This window comes from Castor canadensis, chromosome 4 (genome assembly GCF_047511655.1).
Source record: "Castor canadensis chromosome 4, mCasCan1.hap1v2, whole genome shotgun sequence".
In the NCBI taxonomy this organism is placed as follows: domain Eukaryota; kingdom Metazoa; phylum Chordata; class Mammalia; order Rodentia; family Castoridae; genus Castor; species Castor canadensis.
The window spans coordinates 7,234,930-7,262,284 of NC_133389.1; positions in this window are offsets into that span (position 1 = coordinate 7,234,930).

Genomic DNA, 27,355 nt, shown 5'->3' on the forward strand with positions numbered 1-27,355 from the left:
ATATTTATTCATGTGTGTATGTGAAGACACTGTCTCCCACCTCATGTCTTTCTCCATTACTCTTACAATCATGCTGCTTAATTAATATAAATTATTGGTTTTAATTGTCAATGATTTCATTTCTGCTTATAGGAGTGTGTACCTGAAAAATTCCTACACCAAGGACATGAAGTTAGTATACTATATTTTCTTCTAGAGAACTTTTACATTTAAATCTAAACTCCACATGGAATTGATGTTATGTAGTGCATAAAGAAGCCATGAACCATTCTGCTTTTGCATTTAGTCAGTACCTACTCATGGGTTTCCTAACCGTGCTTCAGTGCCACATTTTCAAGACTGCATATGCCTGTGTGCATCTCCTCTGGCCTCGCTGTCCTGGGGAAGACCCCACTCTTGCATTTAATGACACTCTGGGTGGAGAAAACTCACCGCAACTCCTGGTATCTGAGAAAGACTCTCCTGCTGTTCTTCTTCTATGTCTGGTCTAATGTTGAATCTTCTCATTTTTATATATGAGTTATAATCTGCTTGAAGTTTAAAAAGAAGGCCTCTTGGATTTACATTTACTATTTTGGAAAAAGCATTAAATTCTCTAGAGCAATTTTTGTTGAGATGTGAACTTTTAAAAAAAACAGTCCTTTAGTTCATGGGTATAATTAGTCCTCAATTTGTTTTATTTCCATGTATACAACTAAGTAGGATTGTGTGCATATATCTTTTATATTTTTATGTGTTTATTCCTAGCAATTTGATTTTTAATATAGTCATAAATGGTGAAGTTGTTTCATTCATGTTATAGCCTTCCTTTTCACTTATTCCACTGTCTAGGATCTTAATAGTTATATTTTATTTGTTAACTTTATTTTTAATTGTATAATGAGGTTTATTATGATGCTTCTATGTATACACATAATGTATTTTCATCATAGTCATCCCATGTAATTCTTTCTTATTCTTCCAACCTCTCCTTTTTTACAATATTAATATCTTTTATTGTTCTGTTTGCACATATACAGAAAATACATTTTGATCACAATCACACCCCTGTTACTCTCTCTATTCACCCTTCCTCTCCTACTGTTTCTTCCCCTCAAAAGTACCCATTTTACATTTATACTATTATTTTTGTTTTGTTTGTCTGGGGTCTAAATTTTGAATAAGACAGAAAACATGTGCTATTGGGTTTTCAGAGTCTGTCTTATTTCAGTTATCATGAAATGATAAAATGAAATGAAAAGTGATAAAATGAAATGGAGTTATCCAGTTAATTTTCCTTGAAATTATATAATTTTATTCTTTTTATGGCTGAATCATATTCCATTGTGTAAATATATCATATTTTCTTTATCCTTTAATTAGTTGATAGGCTATTCTATAGCTTGGGTCTTGTGAGTAGTGCTGCTTATAAATATGGGGGTGTGTGGTCTCTGTTCTATGCTGACTTATATTTACTTAGATATATGCACAGGAAGGGCATGGCAAGGTCATATGATAGCTACATTTTCAGTTTTTTGATGAACAATCACAAAATTTACATTCCCACCAATGTGAGTAAGGAGCCCTTTCTACCATATTCTCATCAGAATTTTTTCATAATTGCCATTCTGACTGGAGTGAGACAGAATCTCAGTGAGTTTTGATTTGCATTTTCCTTATGGCCAAGGTTGTTGGACACTCTTTCATGTATATATTAGCCATTTGTACGTCTTCCTTTGAGAACTCCCTGTTCAATTCATGTGCCCACTTATTAAGTGGATTATTCTTTTTGTTTGCAATTTTTGGAGGTCTTTATTTACTCTGTCATTGAATAACTGGAAAGACTTTCTCCAGTTCTGTAGGCTGTCTCCTTAACTTGGTAAGTCTTTCTTGTGATTTACAGAACTTTTTAAGAATTTGATGCAGTCTTATTTGTCAATTCTTGCTCTTATTTCCTGAGTGATCAAAGTTCTCTTTACAGAGTCAAAGCCTACGTTGGTTTCTATACCAAGAGTTTTCTGTATGTTTTCCTGTAGCAGTTTCAAAGTCTCAGGGTTCACATTCAAGCCTTTGAATCACTTGAAGTGATTTTTCTATAGTGTGAGAAACAGGAAGCTATTGTCAGTCTTCTAGATGTAGATATCCAGTTCTCCTAACACTGTTTGTTGAAGACACCATATTTTCACCAATGTTTATTTTTAGCACCTTTGTTGAAGATCAGGTGGCCTAAATGTGCATGCTAATTCTGAGAACAGGAGGACAGAACAGGTCCTTAATGGGGGGGGGGGTGGATTTAAACAAGGGGGAGTGGGGAGGAGGTGGGGAAAGGGTGTAGGAGGGTGGCATATGGTGCAAATACTGTGTACACATGAATGTAAATGGCAAAAAGATATCTGTTGAAACTATTTCTCAAATGTGGTAAGGAGGAAAGAAAGGAAAATGGTGGAGGGTGTGAATTCAAGTATGATATATTTGATACATTGTAAAAACCTTTGTAAATGCCACAATGTACCTCCACTCAGTAAAACAATAAAAAACGTATGCATGCTTACTTGGGGGTCTTCCATCCTTTTCCATTGGTTTTTTTGTCTGCTTTTGTGTAGTTCCATGCTGATTTTGTTACTATCATATCTCTCTATAGTTTAGTTTGAATTCAGGCATTATGATACTTAAAGCATTGTTCTTTTTATTCAGAATTGCTTTGACTATTTAAGGTCTTTGATTCCTCCATATGAATTTTAAGATTGATATTCTTATTTCTTTAAAGAATGACATTGAGATTCTGGTGCACATTGCATTGAGTCTGGAGATTGCTTTTAGTAGGATAGCTGTCTTCACTGTATTAATTCTGCCAATCCATCATCATCTTCTGGTGAATTCTTCAACTTCTTTGTTCAAGGTACTCCAAATTTCATTGTACAGTTCTTTCACCTTCTTGGTGACATCTATACCTAGTTTTTTTTTTAGGTTAATGTTAATAGGATTTTTTTTCCTGATTTCTTTCTCAGCCTGCTCATTGTAGGTTTATCAAAAAGCTACCAATTTTTGTATGTTGATTTTATGCCATGCTGTAATTCTGGAAGTTTTTATCAGATTTAGGAGTTTTTATTTATTTATTTTTTGGTGTCATTTTTAGGGTCTTTGAAGTATAGAATCACATCATCTGCAAATAGTAATAATTTGACTTCTTCCTTTCCTAATTGAATCCATTTTATTTCTTTCTCTTCCCTTATTGCTCTGGCTAGGAACTCTAGTATTATATTATATGAGGGTGGAGAAAGTGGACACTCTTGTCTCTTTACGGTATTTCAGTTTTTTCCCACTTAGTATGATGTTTGCTAAAGGCTTTTCATAGAAAGCCTTTATTATGTTGAGGTGTGTTCCTACCATTTCTATTTTCTCCAGAGTTTTTAATCCTGAAAGGATGTTGAATTTTGTCAGAGAATTTTTCTGCATATGTTGTTGCCATCATGTGTTTTTTGTCCTTGATCCTATTCATATCCTGTATTACATTTAATCATTTACATGTAATGAAACATATTGCACCCCTGGAATGAAACCAACTTGATCATTGTCTATGATATTTTCATTGTGTTGTTGAATAGATATGTCACCCAGACAAAAACAATCAACAAAAAAAAATAAAATTAAATGACACGCTAGACAAATGGACAGAGTATTGCATCAAACAGCAGCATAATACACATTCTTCTCAGAAGCCCATGCAACTTTCTCCAAAATAGATAGTTTAGGACACAAAATAAGTCTTTGCAAATATAAGAAAGTTGAAATAACTCCCTGTATCCTCTCAGAATACAATGGAGTAAAATTAGAATTCAACAGGAAAAGAAACTACATGGAGACTGACCTAACCATTGCTGAATGACCCGTGGATCATTGAAGAAATAAGGGAAGAAACTGAAAAGTTTCTAGAATCTAATAAAAATGAAAATATAACCTATCAGAATCCTTGAGGAACAACAAAGCCAATACTAAGGGGTAAGTTTATAGCTATTAATGCACACATCAAACAAACAGAGAGATCTCAAACAAATAGCCTAATGATGCATCTCAAGGTCCTAGAAAAATAAGAACATGCCAAAACTAAAATCACCAGATGGAAAAATTAACAAAAATTAGTGCAAAAATTAATGGAGTGGAGACAAAAAAAGCCCATATAAGCAATCAATGTAAGAGAAAGTTGGTTCTTTGAAGAGACAAATAAGATTGAAAAACCCTTAGCCAATTTGACTAGAAGAATGGAAAAGACTCAAATCAATACAATTAGAGGAGAAAAAGAGGGGATATTCCAAAAAAAAATGAAATTCAGAGGATCATGAAGGAATACTTTGAAAACCTACATTCAAATAAAGTAGAAAGTCCAGAAGAATTGGATTAATTGATGCATTTAACCTACTGAAATTAAAGCAAGAGGAAATCAGCTAAATATATCTATAACAACCAATGAGACTGAAGAAGTAATAAATAATCTATTTACAAAGAAAAGCTCAGAACCTGATGTATTCACTGCTGAATTCTACCAGACTTCTAAAGAAGAAATACGAATACTCCTCTAACTTTTCCAGAAAGTAGAAAGGGAAGGAACACTATGAAATGCATTCTCTGAAGCCAGTATTTCACTCATTCCAAAACCAGACACGGACACAAAAAAAATTGAATTACAGGCCAATAACTTTAATGGAGATACATGTAAAAATTCTCAATAACACCCTTGCAAACTGAATTCAACAGCTACTTCTCTAAACACAAACATGCAGGGCAATGGGTCAAGAGGTAAAGCAGGTTAGGACACAGTCAGCATAGTTTGCCCACTCCCAAGACTCACCCGTGCCCATCTTCCATGTATTGGAGAATCAGTTTCTTCTTTGCTCCAGGTCATCTGCAGCAAGGTTTACTCTCTCTCCCCCAACCTCCAAGCTGGTGCTCTGTTTGCAAAGTGATCACCAATGCACAGGGGCTGTCCCTGGCCACACAAGTATTTGGTTGGTCCAGGGCTAGAAAAGGTCAAGTCCCACTCCACAGTGTCTACCCGTTCCTACAGCTGGCACTGGATGGGTAGGGACTCAGGACCCAGGACCACTGTAAGCTCCATCAAAGTAAAGATTTCCCTTTATTTCTTTTAGATATATTGAAAATTTGATATTTCTTGATTTCCTCTGATTTCTAACTCATTTATTTTACTGTTGTCCTCCTTTATAAATTATGTGCCTTTCTTTGTAGTCGTGAACCAGAAGTTTTAATTCAGGCTTATGGAGATTCAGAATGTGTATTTTTTCTTCTTTTTATTTTTTATTTTTTACAATACCGAGGATTGAACTTAGGGCTCTTGCATGCTAGGCAGGCATTATATAGGTTGATCCACTCGTCCAGACCCTTTTGAAGGGTTATTTTGAAGATAGGGTCTCACTATTTGCCCAGGCCAGCCTGGACCATGTCTCCTGTTTCATGGTTTCTGCCATGGTTGGGATGACAGGAGCACATCACCACATCCACCTTTTTATTCAGTTGAGAGGGGATCTTGCAAAGGTTTCTCTTGCCCAGGTTGGCCTGGAACCATGATCCTCCTGATTGCAGGCTGCCATGTATCTTGGGTTACAGGGGAGGCCACTGTACCCAGCTATTGTTTGATATGGGACCTCACCAACTTAAGCCCAGACTAGTCACAAACCATGATCTTCCTGATCTCAGCATCTCAAGTAGCCAGGACTGTGGACTTGATTCGCTGGCACGTAGCTTTGTTTTTTCTTTGTTGTTGTTATTTTCTTTGTTTTTTCCGGTACTGAGGTTTGAACTCAGAGCCTCACACTCAGTAGGCAAATGTCCTAATACTTGAGCCGTGTCCCCAGCTCTCCAGCCCCTTTTACTTTACTGTTTTGTTGTTTCCCAGGCTGGCCTTAGACCATGATTTTTCCACCCTTATGCCTTGCACATAGCTAGGATTAAATTTGTGAACTATCACACCAGGCTTGTTATTTGACAGGGTGTCAGTATTTTTTTTCATCTGGGCTGGCCTCAAACACTGATTCCTCCTGCCTCTACTTCCAAAATAACTGGGATTATAGGTATGAACCACCACACCCAGCCTATTGTGAACAAATTTCTAATCTTGCATTTGTCTTCTCTTCCAGCAAATTGAAATACAAATCATAAGCCTAAGAAACCTCATCACTTCCCCTAAGTAAATGGAGAACTTTTTTAAAAAATAATTTAAGTGTCTGATGCTATTCACTGTAATTTTGCAGGGGATAATTTTTAGATTGTTGTTACTCTTTTTCCTTATTAGAATATTTTATGCTATAAATAGATGATAAGTTTACAAATATTTTCCTACAACTACCAAGGTCATAAAGTGGCTTGTTTTCTATATATTTTTTCCTGTTACTGTGGTGGATTATTTCTATTGATTTTTAACATGTTCTTGGAAAATTTTAAACATGTATGAAACTAAAGAGAGTGAATGGTTCAATATAACCTCATGGGACCTTCATCCCGTTTCAACTCTTGCCAATAAAGAGGCCATGCTGTTTTACCTGTAATCACTGTTTTCCAATAATTGTTTGAATTCCTCCCCAACTCAATTTTATAAATGAAAATACACTAATAATAATGACATACTAGTTTGAACAATGATTCCTCAGATGTTTTGTAACTCCTTCAGTACATTAAGAATATTTAAAACTTTTTATTTTATGTAGAATGCGCCACATTTTGTATCTTTTTAAATTTTTTGGTTGAAAATATGATTTTTGAGACAAAGACAATTACTGTGAAGTGCTACTTAGCCATAAAGATTGAAGATATTCAACTTATTTTGATAAAAATAAGTAATTAATGGCTGTTGTTTTATACTTCTTAATATGGTACATTATATGCCTAGGATGTTTGGTTATCCCCAGTTTTAAAATCATGATTATCTTTTTCATACAATTTGTATTATTTAGATATTTTAGAGTAATAGTCATAACTTTGAACTACAAATAAATACTTTTTGCCATGTTTCAGGCACTATCAGTAAAAAAGAAAATAGAGAAAAATGGATCTTAAATGTGAATTTTTTCAGATAAATTCCAAAATATTTTAGTGAATTAGATTACTTTAGTATTGACCCAGTTTTTTAAATTTTATTTTTGAAACTGAGATGGAAATCTTCATTTTTCTTGAACAGAAATGTTAAGACAGTCTGAATTTCATAGCCAGAAACAAAATTTCTATATTGCTTTTCTTTACATTTATTTTGATTCTATTTCTGTTGGATTGCTGGTTTTTCTTCATTTTTGATTTGTGAAAACTACTTTTGGTTTAGAAGTAATGTCTTTGCTTTTGTTACTAATTACATTGATTTTTTTAGGGTTTTCATCTGTCAATTCTGCATAAAGTGTTTTGTTTTGAGAAAGCAATTTAATATCTTGTCTGATTTTTTCTTTAATCTTTATTTCATAGGAAGATGACAGTGGGTCTCTGGCAGTTCTGGTAGAGACATTACCTGGCATTACCCTGGTTGACTGAAGACAATGGCCACAGGTTCTTTCTTTCTCTGAACAGTAGGGATGCTACAAGAATTAAATGAGCAATGTGCACGAGGCCCTAATAGCAGTGCCTGGACATAACAATTACTTCATAGTGCTAAACACGGCTGTGAGCACACACGACCTAACCCACATCCATCTGTGGAGGGGAAGCTGCAGTGTCTCCAGGGAAAAATGGTGACCGAGCTTTGGATTTCTGTACTTCCCCAGTCACAGTTCTGTTCTCCGCAATGTTACCAATCATATAAGCGATCCACACTTTGACAAGTATTCAATTATTCTGTACATTTAATTAATTTTCTGTACATATTAATAGAGACATCAAAAATCACCCATAATGTATCCATGTTATGGATTTATACAGCACAGATCTTCAGGGCAACTTAAAAGTCAGTTAAAATAGTCCAGCTTTTGCTGGGCATGCTAGGTCATGACTTCAATCCATGCACTCGGGAGGTTGAGGCAGGAGGTTCATGAGATTGAGGCTCACTTGGAGTACATAGTGAAACCCTCTTTCACAATATACACATAACAAAAAAGCTCGACTTTTGACTTAACTGGTCCCTCATTTCTCCAACATTACCTTGTCCTCACTTGGATCCTCTGTCAAGATTCTGTTCCTGGAAATCAACCTAACAATATGTCCCATCTACCTGGTCCTCAAGATCCCCCCATACAGAATGGGCACAAAACTCACATCTGGAGACAATGAAACCTTGGATGGTGTTGGCATCAGTGTAAGCAAGCACTTGTGAAACCATATCCCCTAAAATGGCAGCACCCACCAAGGGCCAGCGGTCCCTGATGTTATCTTTGATTGCTCCTCAATGGAAACTGTTGAACTCTGAGAAAGCCTAAAAGGCAAAGGAGAAGGAAGTGAGGTATTACAGAGCCTTGCCCATCACAAACACTCCTATCTGTCACCACAGAAGCAAGAGAATTCTTTTTTTTTTTTTTCATTTTTCTTTTATTATTCATATGTGCATACAAGGCTTGGTTCATTTCTCCCCCCTGCCCCCACCCCCTCCCTTACCACCCACTCCACCCCCTCCCGCTCCCCCCCCTCAATACCCAGCAGAAACTATTTTGCCCTTATCTCTAATTTTGTTGTAGAGAGAGTATAAGCAATAATAGGAAGGAACAAGGGGTTTGAAGCAAGAGAATTCTTGTCTTCATTGTCCATTTTCTTGAAAATGTCCAGATTATTAAAATCTGAGAATCTCAGTGTCAATATCAACTTAATGTGGATGCAGCAGTTAATCTGTGGCAGGCATCACACTTCTGGTAAAAATGTCTTATTTGAGAATCAACTTGTATACCAAATGCAGATTATGGGTGGCTGCATTTGGTGTACAAGGCAATAGGAACACAGAGGGTTTCTCAAAATGAGGTAAAGAGATACAGCTTGGCAATATTTGAACTTACATTTCACCACACATTAGCTAAATGAATGATTTATGAGCTTAAATGGACTTTCTTATTAACAGTTTTTGAATAAGGTTGATAATGGGCATATTAAATATGCAAAAGTTAAATCATCAAAGAGATAAGATTGTTATAATGCATTTTTAAGAGGGGAAAGACCAGTCATTGATCCTGAGAGAAATCATTTGATGTCACCAATGACAAGCAATTTGCTGTCAAATCACTTAAAAGTAAGTGCATTTTCACATATCAAATTGTAACACAATAAAGTATCTAATTATAGACATTTGTCTCAAATATTCATTCTGACAATTTATTTTTCAAACTCCAAATAATTTAGGAATCACTATATTGATTTAATGTGAAATTTGCTCTAGCATTTCCAACTTGATAAGCAGTTTTATCACAAAGCTTTTCTTGTTCAATAAATAAATTTGTATATGTAACTAGATATATTTACACAAATTTACATCACTTTTTTTCATTTTGAATACTCTCACTATCTATATCATCATTTATTCAGCTATTCCCCAATGATAGTTATTAATTTGCTTATATTTTTGCTATACAAATGTTTTGAGGCACAGATCCTTTAGTATGTGTGCTGATTTTTATATGGAAGAGATTCCCAGGAATAGAATTGTTGATTTGAAACAACGTGATTTTAACTGTAAATTGAATTACTAAAGAGCTATTTAAAAAGTGGAACGATTTACACTTCCAACACTGTATCAGAGTACAATGGCGTCACTGTCCCCTGGGCAATGTTATCCTTTCTCATTGTTGTCAATCAGAGCAGTGGGAATTAGTACCTCATTATTATTTTAATTTACATTTCTCTGATTAACTTGGAGTTAGAATATTGTTACATAGTTATTCACAAAGGTAACTTAGTAGGCTGCAATCCCTGTACTTTCTCTTAAAAATAAGCCCCATGAAACTTATTTTCTTCCCTACACTTATCTATGTGACGTAATTTGAGCCAGTCACCAACTCATTAAGTAATCTTTTTTTTTTTTATTCATATGTGCATACAAGGCTTGGGTCATTTCTCCCCCCTGCCCCCACCCCCTCCCTTACCACCCACTCCGCCCCCTACCTCTCCCCTCCATCCCCTCAATACCCAGCAGAAACTATTTTGCCCTTATTTCTAATTTTGTTGTAGAGAGAGTAATCTTTTTCTGTAGTTTAAAACTTCCAGGAAAAACTTTGGTGTAGTATGCTGATGCTGACATTATGAATCCTCCTTTCTCTTTCTCTCTTTTCCTTTCCTTCCTTCCTTCCTTCCTTCCTTCTTTCTTTCCTTCCATCCTCTTTCCTTTTTTCTTCCTTTTATTATTTGTAATTTTCCTTCTGTTCTATTATTTTCATCTGCCTATATTTTTCTTCTCTCTCTCAATTCTACACATTTAATGAATCCTTAAGACTAGATACTATGTTAAAAGCAAAAAATCTCTTTATTAATTGCAGTTTTCTGTAACTTAAATAATTATCTCTTCATATCTGAGTAAGAGGGGTAAGAGATCTTTGGGGGGAAATAATTGATTATAAAATAAAACACAAACACAAAACTTGCTTTTTTCCTGGAGTCATGAAAAATTCCTTTCTTATTTTAGCACCATAGAATATAGCAGACTTGGGGCAGGCTGAAAAGCAATAGCTTCTGGCCCTCAAGAGATAATTGAGACACTTTACAAGAAACTTAACTGTTTCAACATAATATTGAAAGTCTTATTCAGAGAAATAAGTCAAGATAAACATATAAAGGGCCTCCAAATTAGAGAGAAGTTAAATTATCCCTGCTTACAGATGATATGACTGTATAAATCGAAAAGTATAAACTCATCAAAATGAGCTCACTAAGGTTGCAAAATACGAGGTCAACTTACAAAAACATAACCAGTAGCATTTTTATAGACCAATAACAAAATTGTTGAGAAAAAAATCATTACTATTTGCAATAGCTGTAAAATACCTTGGAATAAATATAATCAAATCAGTAAATAATGTCTATAATAAACATCACAAAATATGAATTAAAGAAATTGAGGAGCACATACATGTGCATGTGTGTGTGTAAGTCACATGAGCTTCATGCTTACAAATTGAAAGAATTAATATTGTTAAAGTGTCCTTACTACTCAGTACAACCCTTAGACTCAATGCAACTCCTATTAAAATACCAATGGAATCCTTCATAGAAATAGAAAAGTATTTGCAATGCATATAGCAGCACAGAATGGCCCATAATAACCAAAGAAATCCTAAGAAAAAAATCAAAGCTGGAGGCATTAAAAAACTTGACCTCAAAGCATACTTACAAAGCCATAGTAAGCAAAGCAACATGGTTCTCAAATAAAAACATTCACATGAGCTGTGGACCTGAATAGAAGACTCAGAAATAAATCCAGGCAACCACAATTGTTTACAAAGGTGGCAAGAACATACTTCAAGAAAAGGAAGTCTCTTCAATTATAGTCCTGGATATCCACATGCAGAAAAATTAAACATTATAAAAATAAGCTAAAAATGGATTACAGAATTAAATGTAAGACACAAAACTATTAAACCAGTAGAAAAAAACAAGGAGCCTATTTCAGGACATTAGACTGGGCAAAGATTCTTTGGATACAACCACAAAAGCTCAGGGAACAAAAGAAAAAAAAAGAGACAAATGGGATTGTGTCAAACTGAAAAACTTTTGCACAGCATAGAAAGCAGAGTGGAGAGATAAATACATGCCCCTAGCATCAGTCCATAACCGATCTTCCCATATTTGCAGAAGTCTAAACAAATCAGCGATTAAGACACAGTATCTGCTTCCCATAACCTTGCTCAGACTCTCTTGAAATATCTTTCACTCATTAACTCATGTGGAGTTTCATTTGATAGAGCCAATTTATTCAACAATTGGAGGAAAAATGAGATGTACACATGGTGGGGGGCAGGGATTGGAAATAGCCCTCACTGAATTCACAACCACAAGTCATGAAACAGATGATCTCCTGAGATCTAGGATTGCTTGAATGGTTAAGGAAGCAGAAAAGTTTTATTTGAGTCCACAGACAAGGTTATCTGGAAGCATGGAGGCATGGATCTGTTTCAGAACTCGCCTTCCTCTGCAGCCACTGGACATCAGGTTCCTTTTTGGTACAGGATTCTTTCCTGGTCTAGACTGGATACTTCTCAAGAATGGGGAACCTCCCCTATCATCTCTGCATCCTCATTACCTGTGTCTTTGTACTGCAACATACTGATGTTTAATAAGTGAAGTTGAAATGAACTCAACGACTGAGCACGTTTAGATAGAAGGAAGGAGCTGCAGAAATAAATGTAAATCCTTACAAGACAAATTCTAATGACTCAGTGCTTCTCTCTAGCAAGTAAAGCATTAAGGTTTTCTCTAAGGCAGGAAGTAACATGATAGATCAGAATTTTAGGGAAAACTCACTCAACAGATTGGCACAAAAAGAAGATGTCTCCTTGTTTGTAGGACATGATCTACGTAAATATTTCCACTCTCCCTGCAGCTTCTTTGAATCCTTCAGTAAAGAATCTACTGAGTTTTCATTACAAGTGGTAAATTAATCCAGATAGGTGGAGATGTAACCACTTTCAAGGAAAAATGCATTTGATCTGGACAATTTAGATTGTTACCTGATAAAATATAGCTGATATCTCTTCTTTATGTCAGCATAAAAATAAGCTGAATGCAAGTTTGAATTATTATTAAAGTGATTCCGTTAAAGGATTTAATATTGATTTAGCTTGAAATAGTTGTCATTCTGAACATTGTTTCATTAAAATAGAATGGTTCCCCTGTCAAACTCAATAATTTTAATCAAAAACTGTATTTTCTTTAATCATGCGTATATGCATGTGTATGTGTATAAACATGTGTGTATATATATATAAATATATATATATTCTTGAGGGTACCTATTTTTGGAAATTAGAAGTTCTAGTAAATAGAATAGAAATGTTCCTTCACTAGGAAATTTTCTATAATTAGAATAGCATTGTCTTAAGTAATAGACAATAAACATTAATGACAAATTATAAGAGAAAAAAATTTTAAATTGTAATTCTTTTTGCAAGTGACTTTTTTTCAAGTTAAATCAGATGATATCAAAATAGTTTTTTAGAAACTTCTAGAAATAGTTTCACAGTTCTCTATCATGAGGAATAGAAACAGAATTTCTTGAAGAGCTGCAAAGTAACATCACTTTTATGATGAGTTTATATGCCTTATCATCCATAATTAAATATTTCATATAATCAAGAAATGATGACAATTAAAAATGATGTTTAAATGGCTAAAGTTTTAAAAATAAGTGTATGAAGTTCTAAAAGACTGATATTTTCTATGTCAAAAGATTTGTTTATTATTTGGAATTTAGATTGCACTTATTTTCAGAAGTATTTTTATAAATATTAAGTATATTCCCAATCAGGTCCATTTAACCTATGGTGTAATTTTAAAGTATGAACTTTCTTAGCTTGACTTTGAACTGTGGAAGCATGAAGCATGTAAGAGCAAGCAGTAAGGGAAGAAACATAGTCACGAGCTTCCATTTTGCTTAATTTTATCTTTCCTTCATAGGTTATAGTGGTAGACTAAGGTCCCATCTGAAATCTAAGTTTTTTTCTTATTCAGTAAGGTAAGTAATATGCATTACAGAGCTAGTAAGCAAGCCAGCAATTGTGTGTGTAACTTCATAGTCATCTTAACATAAAATAATGTTCTTCCAGATTTCCTGCAGCCATTAGAAAATTTCTCTGTGATGAGAAAAAAACTGGTAAAAGTAGGGAACAAAAATATTGTCTAAATCCAGACTGCATGTTTCTTTAACTTTAAACTCTACACATGTAATTATTTTATACTTATTTCCTGCTAGTCATCACAACTCACCAATTGCCTCTTTGATTCCATGTCATACTATGAATAAAGAAGCAACTTGTAGCTTTGTATTATCATTATTTATAATCTGTTAATTGACTATTCACCTCTCCATAACACTGATGGTAATTATATAGCCATTATACATAATGATTCTATACACACAACATATATACATATGTATTCATACATGTACATACATGTATATACTTAAGTAAAACAATACAGAATTGTGTTTTTATGAAAATAGTCCCCAAATACTTGAAGTGAACATAAGAGCAAAATGAAAACAGCTGAACATTGTGGGGAGATGTTTTTACTAAGGGAAGATCTGCATTTAGATAAGCCATAATTTTCTGACAGTCTCACTCACAGATTCAACATTCTTAGGAATCTTGGTTTTGCATTTCACATGGATGACATGTGAGCCTGCTGCTTGCACATGTAAGCATGAGATGTGTGCTCTGTTCTAGTGGTCTTGGGGATGAGCAAAGAGCAGATGGGACAGTTTTAGTGAAAACTAACTAGCATACTTTCCCAGTTATGCATCTCCTGTAACTCACAAAAGGAGTCTTGCCCATCCAGGTGAGAAAACTCATTATCAAAGTCAAAGTGTGTGGATGTCTTTCTGCGAGTTCCCCTGGCTGGAGCTACCCTGAGCAAAGACCTGAGGAAGTCTCCCTCAGCTTGTTTCAAACAGTAAATGCTGAAGTCCATCACCATGGTGGATGGCCTTTGTGCACTTGGAAACTTATTAGCACATTTTATTCGTGTACCATCAAAAGGCACCAAGTACCAAGTCAGAGCCAGAGGCATTTGCAGCTGGAGTTGTGTTTTTTGTTGAAAAGCAGTTTTATGTCCAGAAAATTCTACAGGGAACCTGGACGAAGCATCACACCTGGCAGATAGCTTTATTCTTTTATTTCTTGTTAATCTCTACCTCCAAACTCCTCATCCCACTGAGAGAAGTACAACGTAATTTCTCCTATATTTAGTGTAAAAAAAGGATAAGTTCAAACTCAGGAAACCAGCAGCTTCATTCCATCTCTGTCACTATCCAGTGGTGTCACGTGTCAGACAATTTCCTTCAGTTTTCTGTACTTGATATGACTATGAAGATTTCAGTTCTTGGATTAAAATGAGGCAAGAATCAACCATGAGAGTTACAGCAGAAAATCAGTGAAGAATATATTCCAGAGAAAACCTATTGATTGGTGGATCTCTACCTACCCAGCTTTCTAGGCTGCTTTCTGTTACCTCTCCCATCACCCAGCTTGCTGTCTTCTCCCTCATGTGATGGCATCAGGTTCTCCTGAGATTGTCACCTCAGTCCCAAGAAGAGGTGTTACTGTCCACCGTAGAGCAAAAATTTCTCTTCAAAGTATCTGCCCTCTGCTATGTTATTCTTCCTTCAAATTCACCAGTTCCCCCCATATTTTTTTTCATTGTGCTAGCTTTGGCTTATTTAAGAAATTCAGAAGAACATGAAATATGCTACCATCCTTGATTCCAGGATCCCAAATTACTCTCGGAAGAACTTATCTGAATTATCAGTCTACAAGCACATAAAGTTTAACATTATTTAATTTCTTGATTTTATTCTAATATTACATCATAGCCATCATGTATTACACCAATTATAGCTGAGTATATAAATTTACCTTCTTCTGAATGACTGTGCTATTTTTTCATTATACTGATTTTTTTACAGCTACTTATCTATGAAATTCTAGCAGGATTTTGCATTGTCTAAAATCTTTTACTATGACTGTGTTTCAAAACTGAAATACACTTAAATACATACACATATTTGGACAAATTCTTCAGAAAGTATTTCTGATCAAAATTCATGTGTATTTTCATTATTTTCTCTCAATTACATTTTTTAATTTGGTAATTGAAGATGTGGCATGTTGCTGAAAACTATAGTCACAGCAGAGATGAAAATATATCACTGCTTAATGGTAACAATTATAACTATGTAACTCTTTAAATCCCAACTTCACAATTCAATAGCTGTATGATTCAAGTGTATATATTTAAATGCCCTTGCTTTATTTGCCTCACTTATTAAATAGACACTTGTAATAATGTTAGTCTGGTGCGTTCTTTTTAGTATTTAATGAGACAGTACTTGTGAAAAATGTTTAGGATTTTACCCAATATTTAATGAGTCCTCAGCAAAGGTTAATAGCAACCACCACAGTCATCACTGTCCTGTGTTCATCTGTACCACACCCTAACTGGCTGTCCAGACATGCCTAACAACTTTATTTAATTTATAAGTGTACCTTGATGTTGTCAAATAGTAGTTTTGATTTAGAACCTGGAGCTGGAGGAAGTTTTATATTAAGTTGTATATCTATGGTGTGCAAACCATGGAAGCATATGGCTCCTAATTAGGCTTGATCATGATAAAGGATGACTGTTTAAGAGGTCAGTTTGCATCCCTCTAGAGGGAGTACTACTTCATAAATACAGGAAAAGCATAACTTGCTAAGACATGGCAATAAGCAGAGGCTCTGTAAAGTCTGCATCTCACTACTGACAGTGTTTAAAATGCTGGCATTGCTACTAAACCACAATTGTAGAACTGCCAGAAGATTCCATCACTGACAACAAAGTGAAATATTGATACAGTAATTAGTTTTCTGCACCATATGTTCTGATATTTGCATATGGTTATTATGCAGCATGGATTCCTGGGTAGATGATTAGGAGAGCAAGAATAACAGCAAGATATAAGGTTTTGCTGGAATGAACCATAGCCTTCTCCAGTGTGAGCTAAAGACATGCAGGTTAATTTCCTATAGCATCAGTCATCTTTGATGTAGTACATGGATTTTCAAAGAGTATAAGGACCTGGCAAGGAAGATGCAAGGGACAGCCTTGTCTCTTTCCTGTGCCTTCTTTCCATTCCACCCTTATTCTCAGCTTAGTTGATAGTTGTTCTGTGATTGATAATGACACAACCATCTACACCAAGGGATTGTTGATAATTCCTCAACACTGAAGCGAAAGGAAGACCATAAATCATTCCTGCCATCTGATATATAGCAGTGTTTCTCATTTTTATAAATACTTGATGATGTAAGTATGTAATAGATGATAAAACACCATGAATTACTGTAGATGTTGCTTTTAAAATGTCTTCCTCTCTAGAGCTCTTGACTGACCAATAAGAAGTCGGGAACTGAAGAATTCCCTTCACTCCACCCTGATTCTACAGCTTCTCTTTACAGTAAAGAAATGAACAAAGAAATTAAGTAGCAATTCAGCATAAGAAGGGAAATGGCATTTAAGAAAAAGGGAAAAATCAAATTGCATTTTGTCTTCTCAAGCACTTCACTTATTAAAACCTGCTATGTAGGTCATTCTTAGGGACCCACATTATAATATTATCTAAAAACATAAATGTCAGATTATACTCTCTGCAGGTAGACTCTTCTCTTTTTCTCTTTAAGAAATATAGAATGACAAAGAGACAGCTTATCTCCCAACTGCAGCATCACAGCTATTTAACTGGAACCAGGAAGCCTCTTCGAGAGGAAGCCGTGAACATGGATCTTAAACTTCTGAAAATGTGAATGGGTTATTGTGTTTCCTAAATATGTTTATACTATAAAATATTCATTCAGTTATTGTATTAGAAACACCTAAATTCTCTTTAGAGATGGGGATGGAGACCAGGTATGGGTGAACATTAAGTCAGAGAGAAGGTTGATGTCAGTCCTTAGGGGACACCTGAGATTTGGTGGAATTGACTCCTGGACATAGAACGAGGACTTCTAAGGCTGCCTCACAGAAAACACATCTATGCTCCCATAAATATAAGACAGTTGCTACCTGTCACAGGGCCTAGAGAACATATGGCCTAGAGATAGCAACTTTCTGTGTCACACATAGGGGCATTCAGGTTCAATAGAAAGGGATTATTGTGACACAATAATTGTTTCAGTCCAGAGTTAGATCGAGATTTTGATCTTTTCTATCAAATTCTTTCTTATTTTTCTTGAATGAGGTGTCTAATTCTTGGTGATGGTTTCTTCTATTAAAGTGAGTCTCAGGATCACAGAATGTATTATCTCAAATGCTATTTAGCCAATCACTAAAAGTTGGCATATTGAAGCAATCCACGTGTCTCAGCAGTTCCATGGGTTAGGAGTCTGGGCATAGCTGAAGTGGTTCCCACTGGACAGCATCTAGGTCATGGCCAGGGCTGTGAACTGATATGAGGCTCAACTGTGGAAGGACTCGCTTCCATTCTTCCCAAGGATGTGGGAAGAAATTATTTCCATGTGGCCATAGTATCCATGTCAGCTTCCTTCCCCAAAGCCAGCCAGAGAGAGAATGAACCTGCTAACAATAGAGAGTCATCATAATGTAAACGCATCACACTACTCTAATGACTAGAGGTAAGTCAAGATCCCACCCATACTCCAGAGTTGCGGATTACACAAGAGCTTGAACACCAGAAAGCAGCTACAATTCAGGCCTTATTAAAATCTGCACATCATAAGGATCTATAAATCTATTAGGAGAATGGTAGAGTTCTGAAGAGAGATATTACATATGATTTAATGGAGAAAATATGACAATGGTGGGAAAGACTTTGATTCTCACTCAGAAGAGAGAAGCATTAAATAATGATTGCTGTCATTGTATGACTTAGTGTACCAGAAGAAGGAAAGTGATGGATTAACTTTGAAATCTATGATTAGCCTGTTATGGACTGAATGGGTGTGATCCTCCCAAATTCATATACTGATGTTCTTAACCCACCAATGTGATGATATTTGGTGATGTGTCCTCCTCCGGGAGGAAGTTAGATTTACATTGTATTTGGTTCCCTATGGGTGAATCAATATTCGCTTAAGAAGAGGAAGAGAACCCAGTGTGCTCTTGTTTTCATCTATCTGAGGACACAGCAGGAAAGATGGAGGCTCTCTGAAAGGATGGAGACACTGTCTCCAGACACAGGTGGCAGGTTGATCTGACTTTCAGAATTCAGAACATGATAAATAAATAGCTGTTGTTTAAGTCACCCAGTCTCTATTGTTTATATGGTAGCCTATACTGACTAATAAACAGCTTATATGTTTTTCTTCTGTGTTATCAACATTTGAGTAAGGCTGGGTGCCAGTGGCTTACTCCTGTAATCGTAGCTACTGAGGAGGCAGAGATCAAAAAGATTGCAGTTCAAAGTTAGCTGGGGCAAACAGTATGTGAGACCTGATCTTGTAAAACCCCATCACTAAAAACATCTGGTGGCTTGAGTGCCTCAAGACTTAGGCCCCGAGTTCAAACCCAGTACCACAAAAAAAATTGGATTAAAATCTTGTTACTGTTTGTTTGTATAAAAATTGTTGAACCAAATTTTAGCTATCATTTAATCTAAAGTGGTAGATTTAAATAATCTAGGAAATGATTTTCTCTAAAAGTGTTTTTAAATTGAGAAAAAGTTATACCCATAGAACAATTTATTTTGGTTGCATTTTCCCTTGCATGTATCAAAACTGTGAAGGTGAATGAGTGGGTGCAATCCCCTCCAGAAAGCCACACGCAGTGCATGTTCGAAAGGCACACATGTACTGCATGCGAAAATACACACTAAGGTGAGAACATGCACAGGAGATATAGGGAAAGGGAAGGAAACCTAAAACCTGAATGTGGTTGATGTGCTCAAGGTAGAGGAGTGAATAACATAATCTTAAACTGGCAGAGGCCACTATGGGAAGAAGACCAGGAAGTAGTGAAGAGGTCTGGTAGAGATGAACCAGTGTGGGTTGCAATACACTTGTGCGTGAAAGCAACACTAGGAATCTCTCTGTATAGCTATTTTTACCTCAAACTAGCAAAAATGCTCTGTCTTTCTTATTATCTCTTATGTTTTCTCTTCAACAAAATCAGAGAACAAAGTGCAGGACAGGTTCTGCCCGGAAGTAGCCCAAATAATGTATACACATATAAGTAAATGGAAAAGCAATAAAATAAAATATCCAGTCTGCACAGTCATGTCAGCCGCAGATTTAAATAACAAAAAGTGGTAAGAGAGTAATATGCACTAAAATGTAAAGTAACAAGGGATTTATTATATTACCACTGAGTAGGCTTAAATTTGTATGTATGTCCACTTATTTCTCTCTACTTGAATTAAATGATTGCCCACTGCATTCAAACCCTGAAAATGGTTTGGAAGGATATACAAAAACCAGATCTGGCCTAGTTTACAATCACCAGGGTCTAAGGACTGTTACAACATTCAAATTAACATGTTTATCTTGTACTGATTTTCTTTTTTTTTTTTTTTTTTAGGTAAACAATTCCATTTATTTTTTGTTGTTGTTGTTGTTCATTTAGTCACATGTGCATACATTGTTTGGGTCATTTCTCCACTCTGTCCCCCTCTCCCACCTTTTCCTCCTTCCCCCCCTCAGTTCCAGGCAGGTCCTGTTCTGCCTTTATCACTGATTTTGTTGAAGAAAAGACACAAGCATAATAAGGAAGACAAAGCATTTTGCTAGTTGAGTTAAGGATAGCTACACAGAGAGATTCCTACTATTGCTTTCGTGTACCCATGTGTTATCACCCATGTTGATTCAACTCTAACTGATCATTGCATTGGTTCCTGATCCCCTACTTGTACTGATTGTCTTAACATAAGCTTGCAAACTTGTCTAAAAAACAGGTAGTCTTTACATCTCAAAGAAACAAAGGTAAACAATATTCCCTCACCAGAGTAAAATTATCTTCAATGTACCAGATTGGGTGTGGCTCACACGAGGTCTCATGGGAAGAAACTCACAGGAAATCAGTGCTACTTTACAGTTTTGGACTATTAACACACTGAATGGAGGGCATTTTTCTGGATCCAGGGATCTTAATCTTTATGGTTCAGACTCTTGAACTTTTCATTCAAATATATAAATGGTATCCAAAAAATGTGTGTATAAAAAATGGAGATCACCATGCTAAGGAAATAAACCAGTCACACCAAGATAAGTATCTTACGTTTTCTCTTTTTGTGGAATCTAGGAGAAACTTAGGAAAAACTACAAAAGGTCATGAAAGTTAAAGGGTGATTACTAAGGTGGTGGAAGGGAAGGGAATAAAAGGAGAGAGAGAGAAAGAAGGAAGAGTAGCAGAGAGGTGAGTATGAGCCAAGTATACCTGCACAGAAATGCCATGATGAAACCACTTCCTGTGTACAATTTAATGCATACCAATTTGTTAAAAGTGAATCACACACATCAAAAACTAAAGATACCTTAAGATGCATATATAGGCACTTAGAAGCAGTTAGAAACTGCTTGTCCAGATAAAAGAAAATCTACAACTGTGCAGTGCTCTGATCCTTGTGTTCCCTGTGAAAATGAACATTTAAAACAAGTGGGAAAAGAAAGATATTAACTATAGTTTGGCTCTTACCTGAAAATACTTATGAAACCAGTAAGATTTGGACATTTGAGAATACAGACCAATGTGTGGTTAGATAAACCTGGTGCTAGTGAAATGTCACTATCATATATTCCTTCCTGGAAACTAAAACGAATTTTACCAACAAAAGTGCAGCCATGACATAACGCTGGATGAAGGAAGAGCTTTTAGCAAGTTAAAAGTAGTTTTCATTGAATAATAACAGGAACAGTAAAATAAGGAAAGTCACATAAGCCTTATGCTCATCATATAAAATCATGGTGGAATTAATGATCTAAGTGGCTGAAAGTTCTAACAGTTTGATTTAAATTTTAAAAAATAACATCTTTTTAACCTAGGAAGGCTTAGAAGCCCTATTGTCTCCAGATTTCATAGATCTGAACCAAAATAATTATAGTCCCAAATGTATGAGACATTATCCAAAACTACTATAAATGAAAGAAATATAGTAAAGATAGCCTACAGATAAATTACTATTGAATATATTCAGACCACTCATGCAAAATACTAACGTAGTTAAAACCTGCTAAGTTTGTGCACACACACACACGCACACACATTTTTTCAGATATTAACTAGCATATTTTATAGTGTTCACCATATTACATAACTGATAGTTTTCTTAATCAAGTGAATTTTGTCTGATAGTTTTCTTAATCAAACACATTTTTCTCTGACACACTTTCAATAAACTTGTGTGATTTCTCTAAGTATAAAATTATTTCTGTATATAACTTTCAGAAAAATAAATTGATTCCTATAATTTTCATGGACTTTTTAGCAGGAATGTTGTCTCTAGATGACAAATGATATCAGCTGATACCCAAGTCATTGTTGAAATTCTTCTCCATCATTATTCTTCATGATTGCCAGACAGCTGTCACAGTTGTGTTAAGTGGGAAAGGACAACTTACTACTTTCAGACATTGTATTTATGGTGAATCATTCTCCACCTGCATTATATCACCTGAAGAAAGAAAAATAGAAGATAGAAAACTGTGGTTTTCTCAAACCTCAGGTAGAGTCCTTAATGAACTCAATTTTTAAATCTCTTTAGAAATGGGTTCTCTTTTAATAGTCATCCTAATCAACAGTTATTATATTTTAAAAATATAATTACCTGACATAGAAAACTAAATTTAATACTAATTTTATAATATTGACTATAACCCATTGGTTAATGTTGAGACATTTTTACTAATAAAATAAGATTATATTTTATAATAATTATGTAAAAACTCCATCTACAATGCAGAAGGGACAGAAATTGTGTTGCATAATGACTTCTTTCTCAAGTGTGTCAAAGTCCCAATAACCACCAACAGATTGCCACTTAGTGATCCCCCTGGAGGCTTTGCCAAGGGCTCTCAGGCCACCAAGGCTGTTCCATTTACTATCCCTATCTTGTCAGAGAAACCCCTACAAAGGAGATGAGGTATCATCTCCACCCCTTGTTAATCTGTATTCTGAACCAAATCCATTGTTTACATATGTCTTGTGACTTCATAATGTACAAATCTGGAAACCTAACTCTTCCTAAGCTTTTCAGCTAACTTACCTAAGTAGCCCACTGGTTTACACCAGTAGTTATATCAATATAAATCTATATGAGATTGCCTTTTATGTTCTATAAGCATTTTGATTTCCTGGATAGGAACTGAGAAAAAAGAACTAGTGGGAAGATGTCATTAAATATGGATTGCTAATAAACTGGTTTAAGATGACTTCTCCTCTGTGAAGAATTCCCACTGAGAAAGCGACTTATAGTGTCTTTCATTAATCTGTGCATTTAATAACTGATTAATTTGTGCATTTAACAAAATGTGGGTGTTATGTTCCCAGGATAGAAAATTAAAAATGGGCTGCATGCTACCCTCTAGAACCCACCAGTAAATAAATAGGAGGAACAGCATTAAAACACATAATTTCTAGTAACTGGAAAGATGGTATTTATACTACTTCTTTGGAAATTTGCAGAGTCAAAATACAGTAAGCACTACACATATAGGAATGGTATTATTTACCAGGTAAGTTTTCTGGAGAATGCATAAAAGAATATATGGAATTGGGTTAGCACACTGCCTATCACATAGTAGTGAAATGTGCTCATTTCCTCCTCATCTTCCCACTGGAAGTCACTTTCCTGTCCATGTTAGAGTTCAATTATGTACAGATAACATACATCTTTTTTGCAAGCATACACAGACCATGGCCCTATTAAATTTATAGCCACAAGTCTTATTGCCAAAATCAATTAAAAGATCAAAGTCATTAAGATAAAATAGATTGTGAATTATAAAAAACACTAGCAATAAATTAAGCCCTGATTAGAAACAAAATATAACCCTACCTTAAGTAGTGCCTATATAGATCCATATAAATAAATCAACAAATAAAATGTAATGCCCAACAAATAATAATTACTAGAGTATCATACTTACAAATGAGGGTGGTGGAGTGGCTCAAGTGTTGAAGCATTTGCCTAGCAAGTGTGAGAACTTGAGTTCAAACTCCAGTACTGCACAAAAACATAAATAAAATAAAACAAAGAAAAAACCTAAAAGTAATATTAATAGTGATTATGATCTATTAAAAAATTAATAGGAACATATATAACAAGCTCATCATGTAGTAAGTAATTTCACATATTTACAAAGTAATACAAGCCTATAAGGTAGAACTATGACAATTTTTATTCTAAATATGACTGGTGGAGATGAGAAATAAAGCTTATTTTCTAAGATTTCACAGTCAATATCACAAGAATCAATTAACAAGGACTCTAAACTTACATGCTCTAAAATGAAACTATAAAATATTTCTAAGATCACACAACTAACAAAATGGGGAAAAATGAACTCAGAGTAACATAAAAAACAGTGATTCTCAAAATTAAATTGTTGAGCATGTAAAGGGAATAATTAATTTTGTTAAAAGTTTCTGTTCTCAGAAAGAGAAAACTGCCACAAAACTTAATGACACAAATATCACAAATATTCTGCAGGTGAATAACTACTGTGACTGTCATAAGAAAAATAATATGTAATTAATATTCATAAATTATAGCAACAGTAGCGACAGGTGTTTTAAAATGATGTCCTCTTATAAATGCAAGCACATGCATGCACACATATACAAATGTGCAGAAATTGTGCATTTGCCTAAAAGGGTTTTATTGAGCTGGGTATGTAGTTTACTATATGTATGTTCAGTATGCACAAAACCCTGGACTTAATCACCCAAAGCAGAAAAATATAGCTTAAAAAGAGCCATTCTCTCTCTCTCTCTCTCTCTCTCTCTCTCTCGCTCTCTCTCTCTCTCTCATTATTCTAAGAGACCAATGATAGACTTTGGATCTAGATGAGATGGCATAGATCTGTTTTTCCACATTCAGCCTGCTAGGCAGAACTAGAGTCCCTGAAGATAATGTAAGAGGAGTTAAGAAGACTCTGGAGGGCACTAAGGGTGATGCTAAGTGGACCAGGATTCTAGGAAGGGGGAAATCCTCCCCCCACACCAAAGAAGAAGACCCACAGAAAGTTGGCTTTCAATCCAACAGAATGCAACCCAAAGAAGCTCCTACCTACCCTAGACAATAAAAGAGGAGACTGACACCTCTGCAAGAGATCAGCAGAAAGCTCACACTAAGCTTAAGTGACTAGAGTGTAATTTCAGAATCAGCCTCTGAAACTCCACTTCTCCCTCATCTCCAACCCCCAGAGACCCTGGGGTGACAGATTCAACCCCAGAAGACTGCCTGGAAATCACTGTTGTCTCCTCTCTCACTCATCCACAACAGCACACAAACTGCAGAATTAATACATGAGCCATGAACTTTCTATGATGTGATACCTACTAAAGTTTTAAGACATGTCTAATAACATAACCTACTGAATAATTGATCACCCAAACTCCTGTGCACAACATATTCTAACTTGTGTTTCATCATGAGTGCCATAAATGAAAACAATGTGCTACCTCTCAAAGCAACAATGTTTTGATTTAATTTCATAAATTATAGCAATGTAAATTCTAATAGCATGAGATAGATGATAGATAGAAAGATGATAGATAGGTAGATAGAAGATGGAGAAAGAGAGGATGCTTCTTTTTTACTGAAGGAGAAAACACACATGTGTAAAAAGCAATGTATCTTATACACTATGCAAATGTAACATTTAGATAAACAGCTATGGAAGGATTTTTATGTACTCAAAATGATTAAGGATGATGTGAGAAGGCAATTTTTAATGTCAAACTGTCTTTACAGTAAGGAAAATAGTGAAGCAAATGGGAACTCTAAATGCCTGCTGAGACCTCATTCCAGGGCCATTCTCAATAGTGAACTTGACATCTACTCACTGATAAAATGTAAAACTCACTATCAGTTTGTTTTTCTAAGTTCTTGAAAGTGGATCGTAATAGATCTATATAAATTAAATACTTAATTATGTGACAAATATTTAATAATTAGATTTCCATACCTTCAAAGCAAAACATATGTATTTGTGTTGTGATTTGAAGTCCCGGATGCTAGATTAGTTTTCAGATGGCTTCTTGGTATAAGTATATGTGCAATGATTAAAGCCCTTACTGAGGTCACTGGAAAAGTCAGCTGTAATTTACTTAGTTGGACTTATTCCTTGTTACATATTGTTTCTTGCCATCCTTTCCTGGCTTATTTATATTTAAATGAACATTTTATATAATTACTTATATTCATAGCACATTGATTATCTTAACTTTTTTTTTAGTTTCACTACTATACTTAAATGAATTAAAGGATAATAGGTGCATATAGTCCAAGTTATTCAACAATTCATGAAAATTATTACTACATGCTAGTTATTTCCTTGAGTGCCACACACAGGATTTAATGCAGAGGAAAATAATGTTCACACCTTTCATTGGAATCACTACTAAATTCTCTAAGTTTTCTGGACACTGACTAAAAAGAATATTGTAGTGATATACCTTTTATTATTTTAGATGAAATTCACACACCTCATAATACACCTACAGAAGCAAATATTTAGAAGTCAATTTTCCCTAAGGAAGAAAGTAAAGATCAATGTATTTAGACAAAGGATCCACACATAGAGTGACTATCTGTTAATAATATGACAGTACCTTGTTCTTTTCATTCTTAATTATTCCTGTAAATTAATTCTGCCATACAATTGTTTTTAGAGGTAGTTTCTGCTTATACTTGAACACTTATGGCTTAAAAGAATTATCACTGTGTTTCATTTCAAAAATAGATAGGGAATTGGAAACTCAAATGAAAGGTAATGGTGGTGAAATACTTCAATGACTGCTACCTTAATGTCTATCGGTGTCCATGGGAGAAAACTTTGAAATGGCTTGTTAATTTCAATTACTTTATTGGTGTTGCTGTTTCATATAGTTTGTTATAAAACAATAGGTAATTACAGAAGAAATAATAAGCACTCTTAAAAGTGGAAGGGATATAATTTGACTAATTTGTAGAGAGGATGGCATACAATGTATTTAAAAAAAAATACTTTCAAGTATAATGTAAAATAAAGACAGTAGAAATGAACAAACTCCAGGGCCAACATGGCGGTGCACAACAGCAATCCCAGCTATTCTAGAAGCAAAGATAGGGAGATTGCAGTTGTACATCCCTGAGCAGTTATGGCATAAACAAACTAGCTAACTAAATAAATAAAGGTCTAAGGGCTTAGTTTAAGTGGTACAGCAGTTACTTAGCAAGAGAGTCCCTGAGTTCAATTCTCAGTACTGCAAAAAATGTGAAAGAAAACAAAGCCAAAAAAAGAAAAAGCCAAAATACTTCCTATCTTTAAGTTCATGCCATAACTATCATGAAAAAACATGTCTTTATGAAGTTCTTTCACTGGAGAAAATTTCAAACATATTGAACATATTGCAAAAATGACCTCATGCTATGAAATTTCTAAACTGGAAAGAGTAGCTGAGTTAAATCAGGGCTCATAAAAGATAAAAAATATGTATGATCCCACACAGTAGCATACCCTGCCCCAGTTTGTAGCTGAGAGGTTCTTGGGTGAAATGCATGAACAGC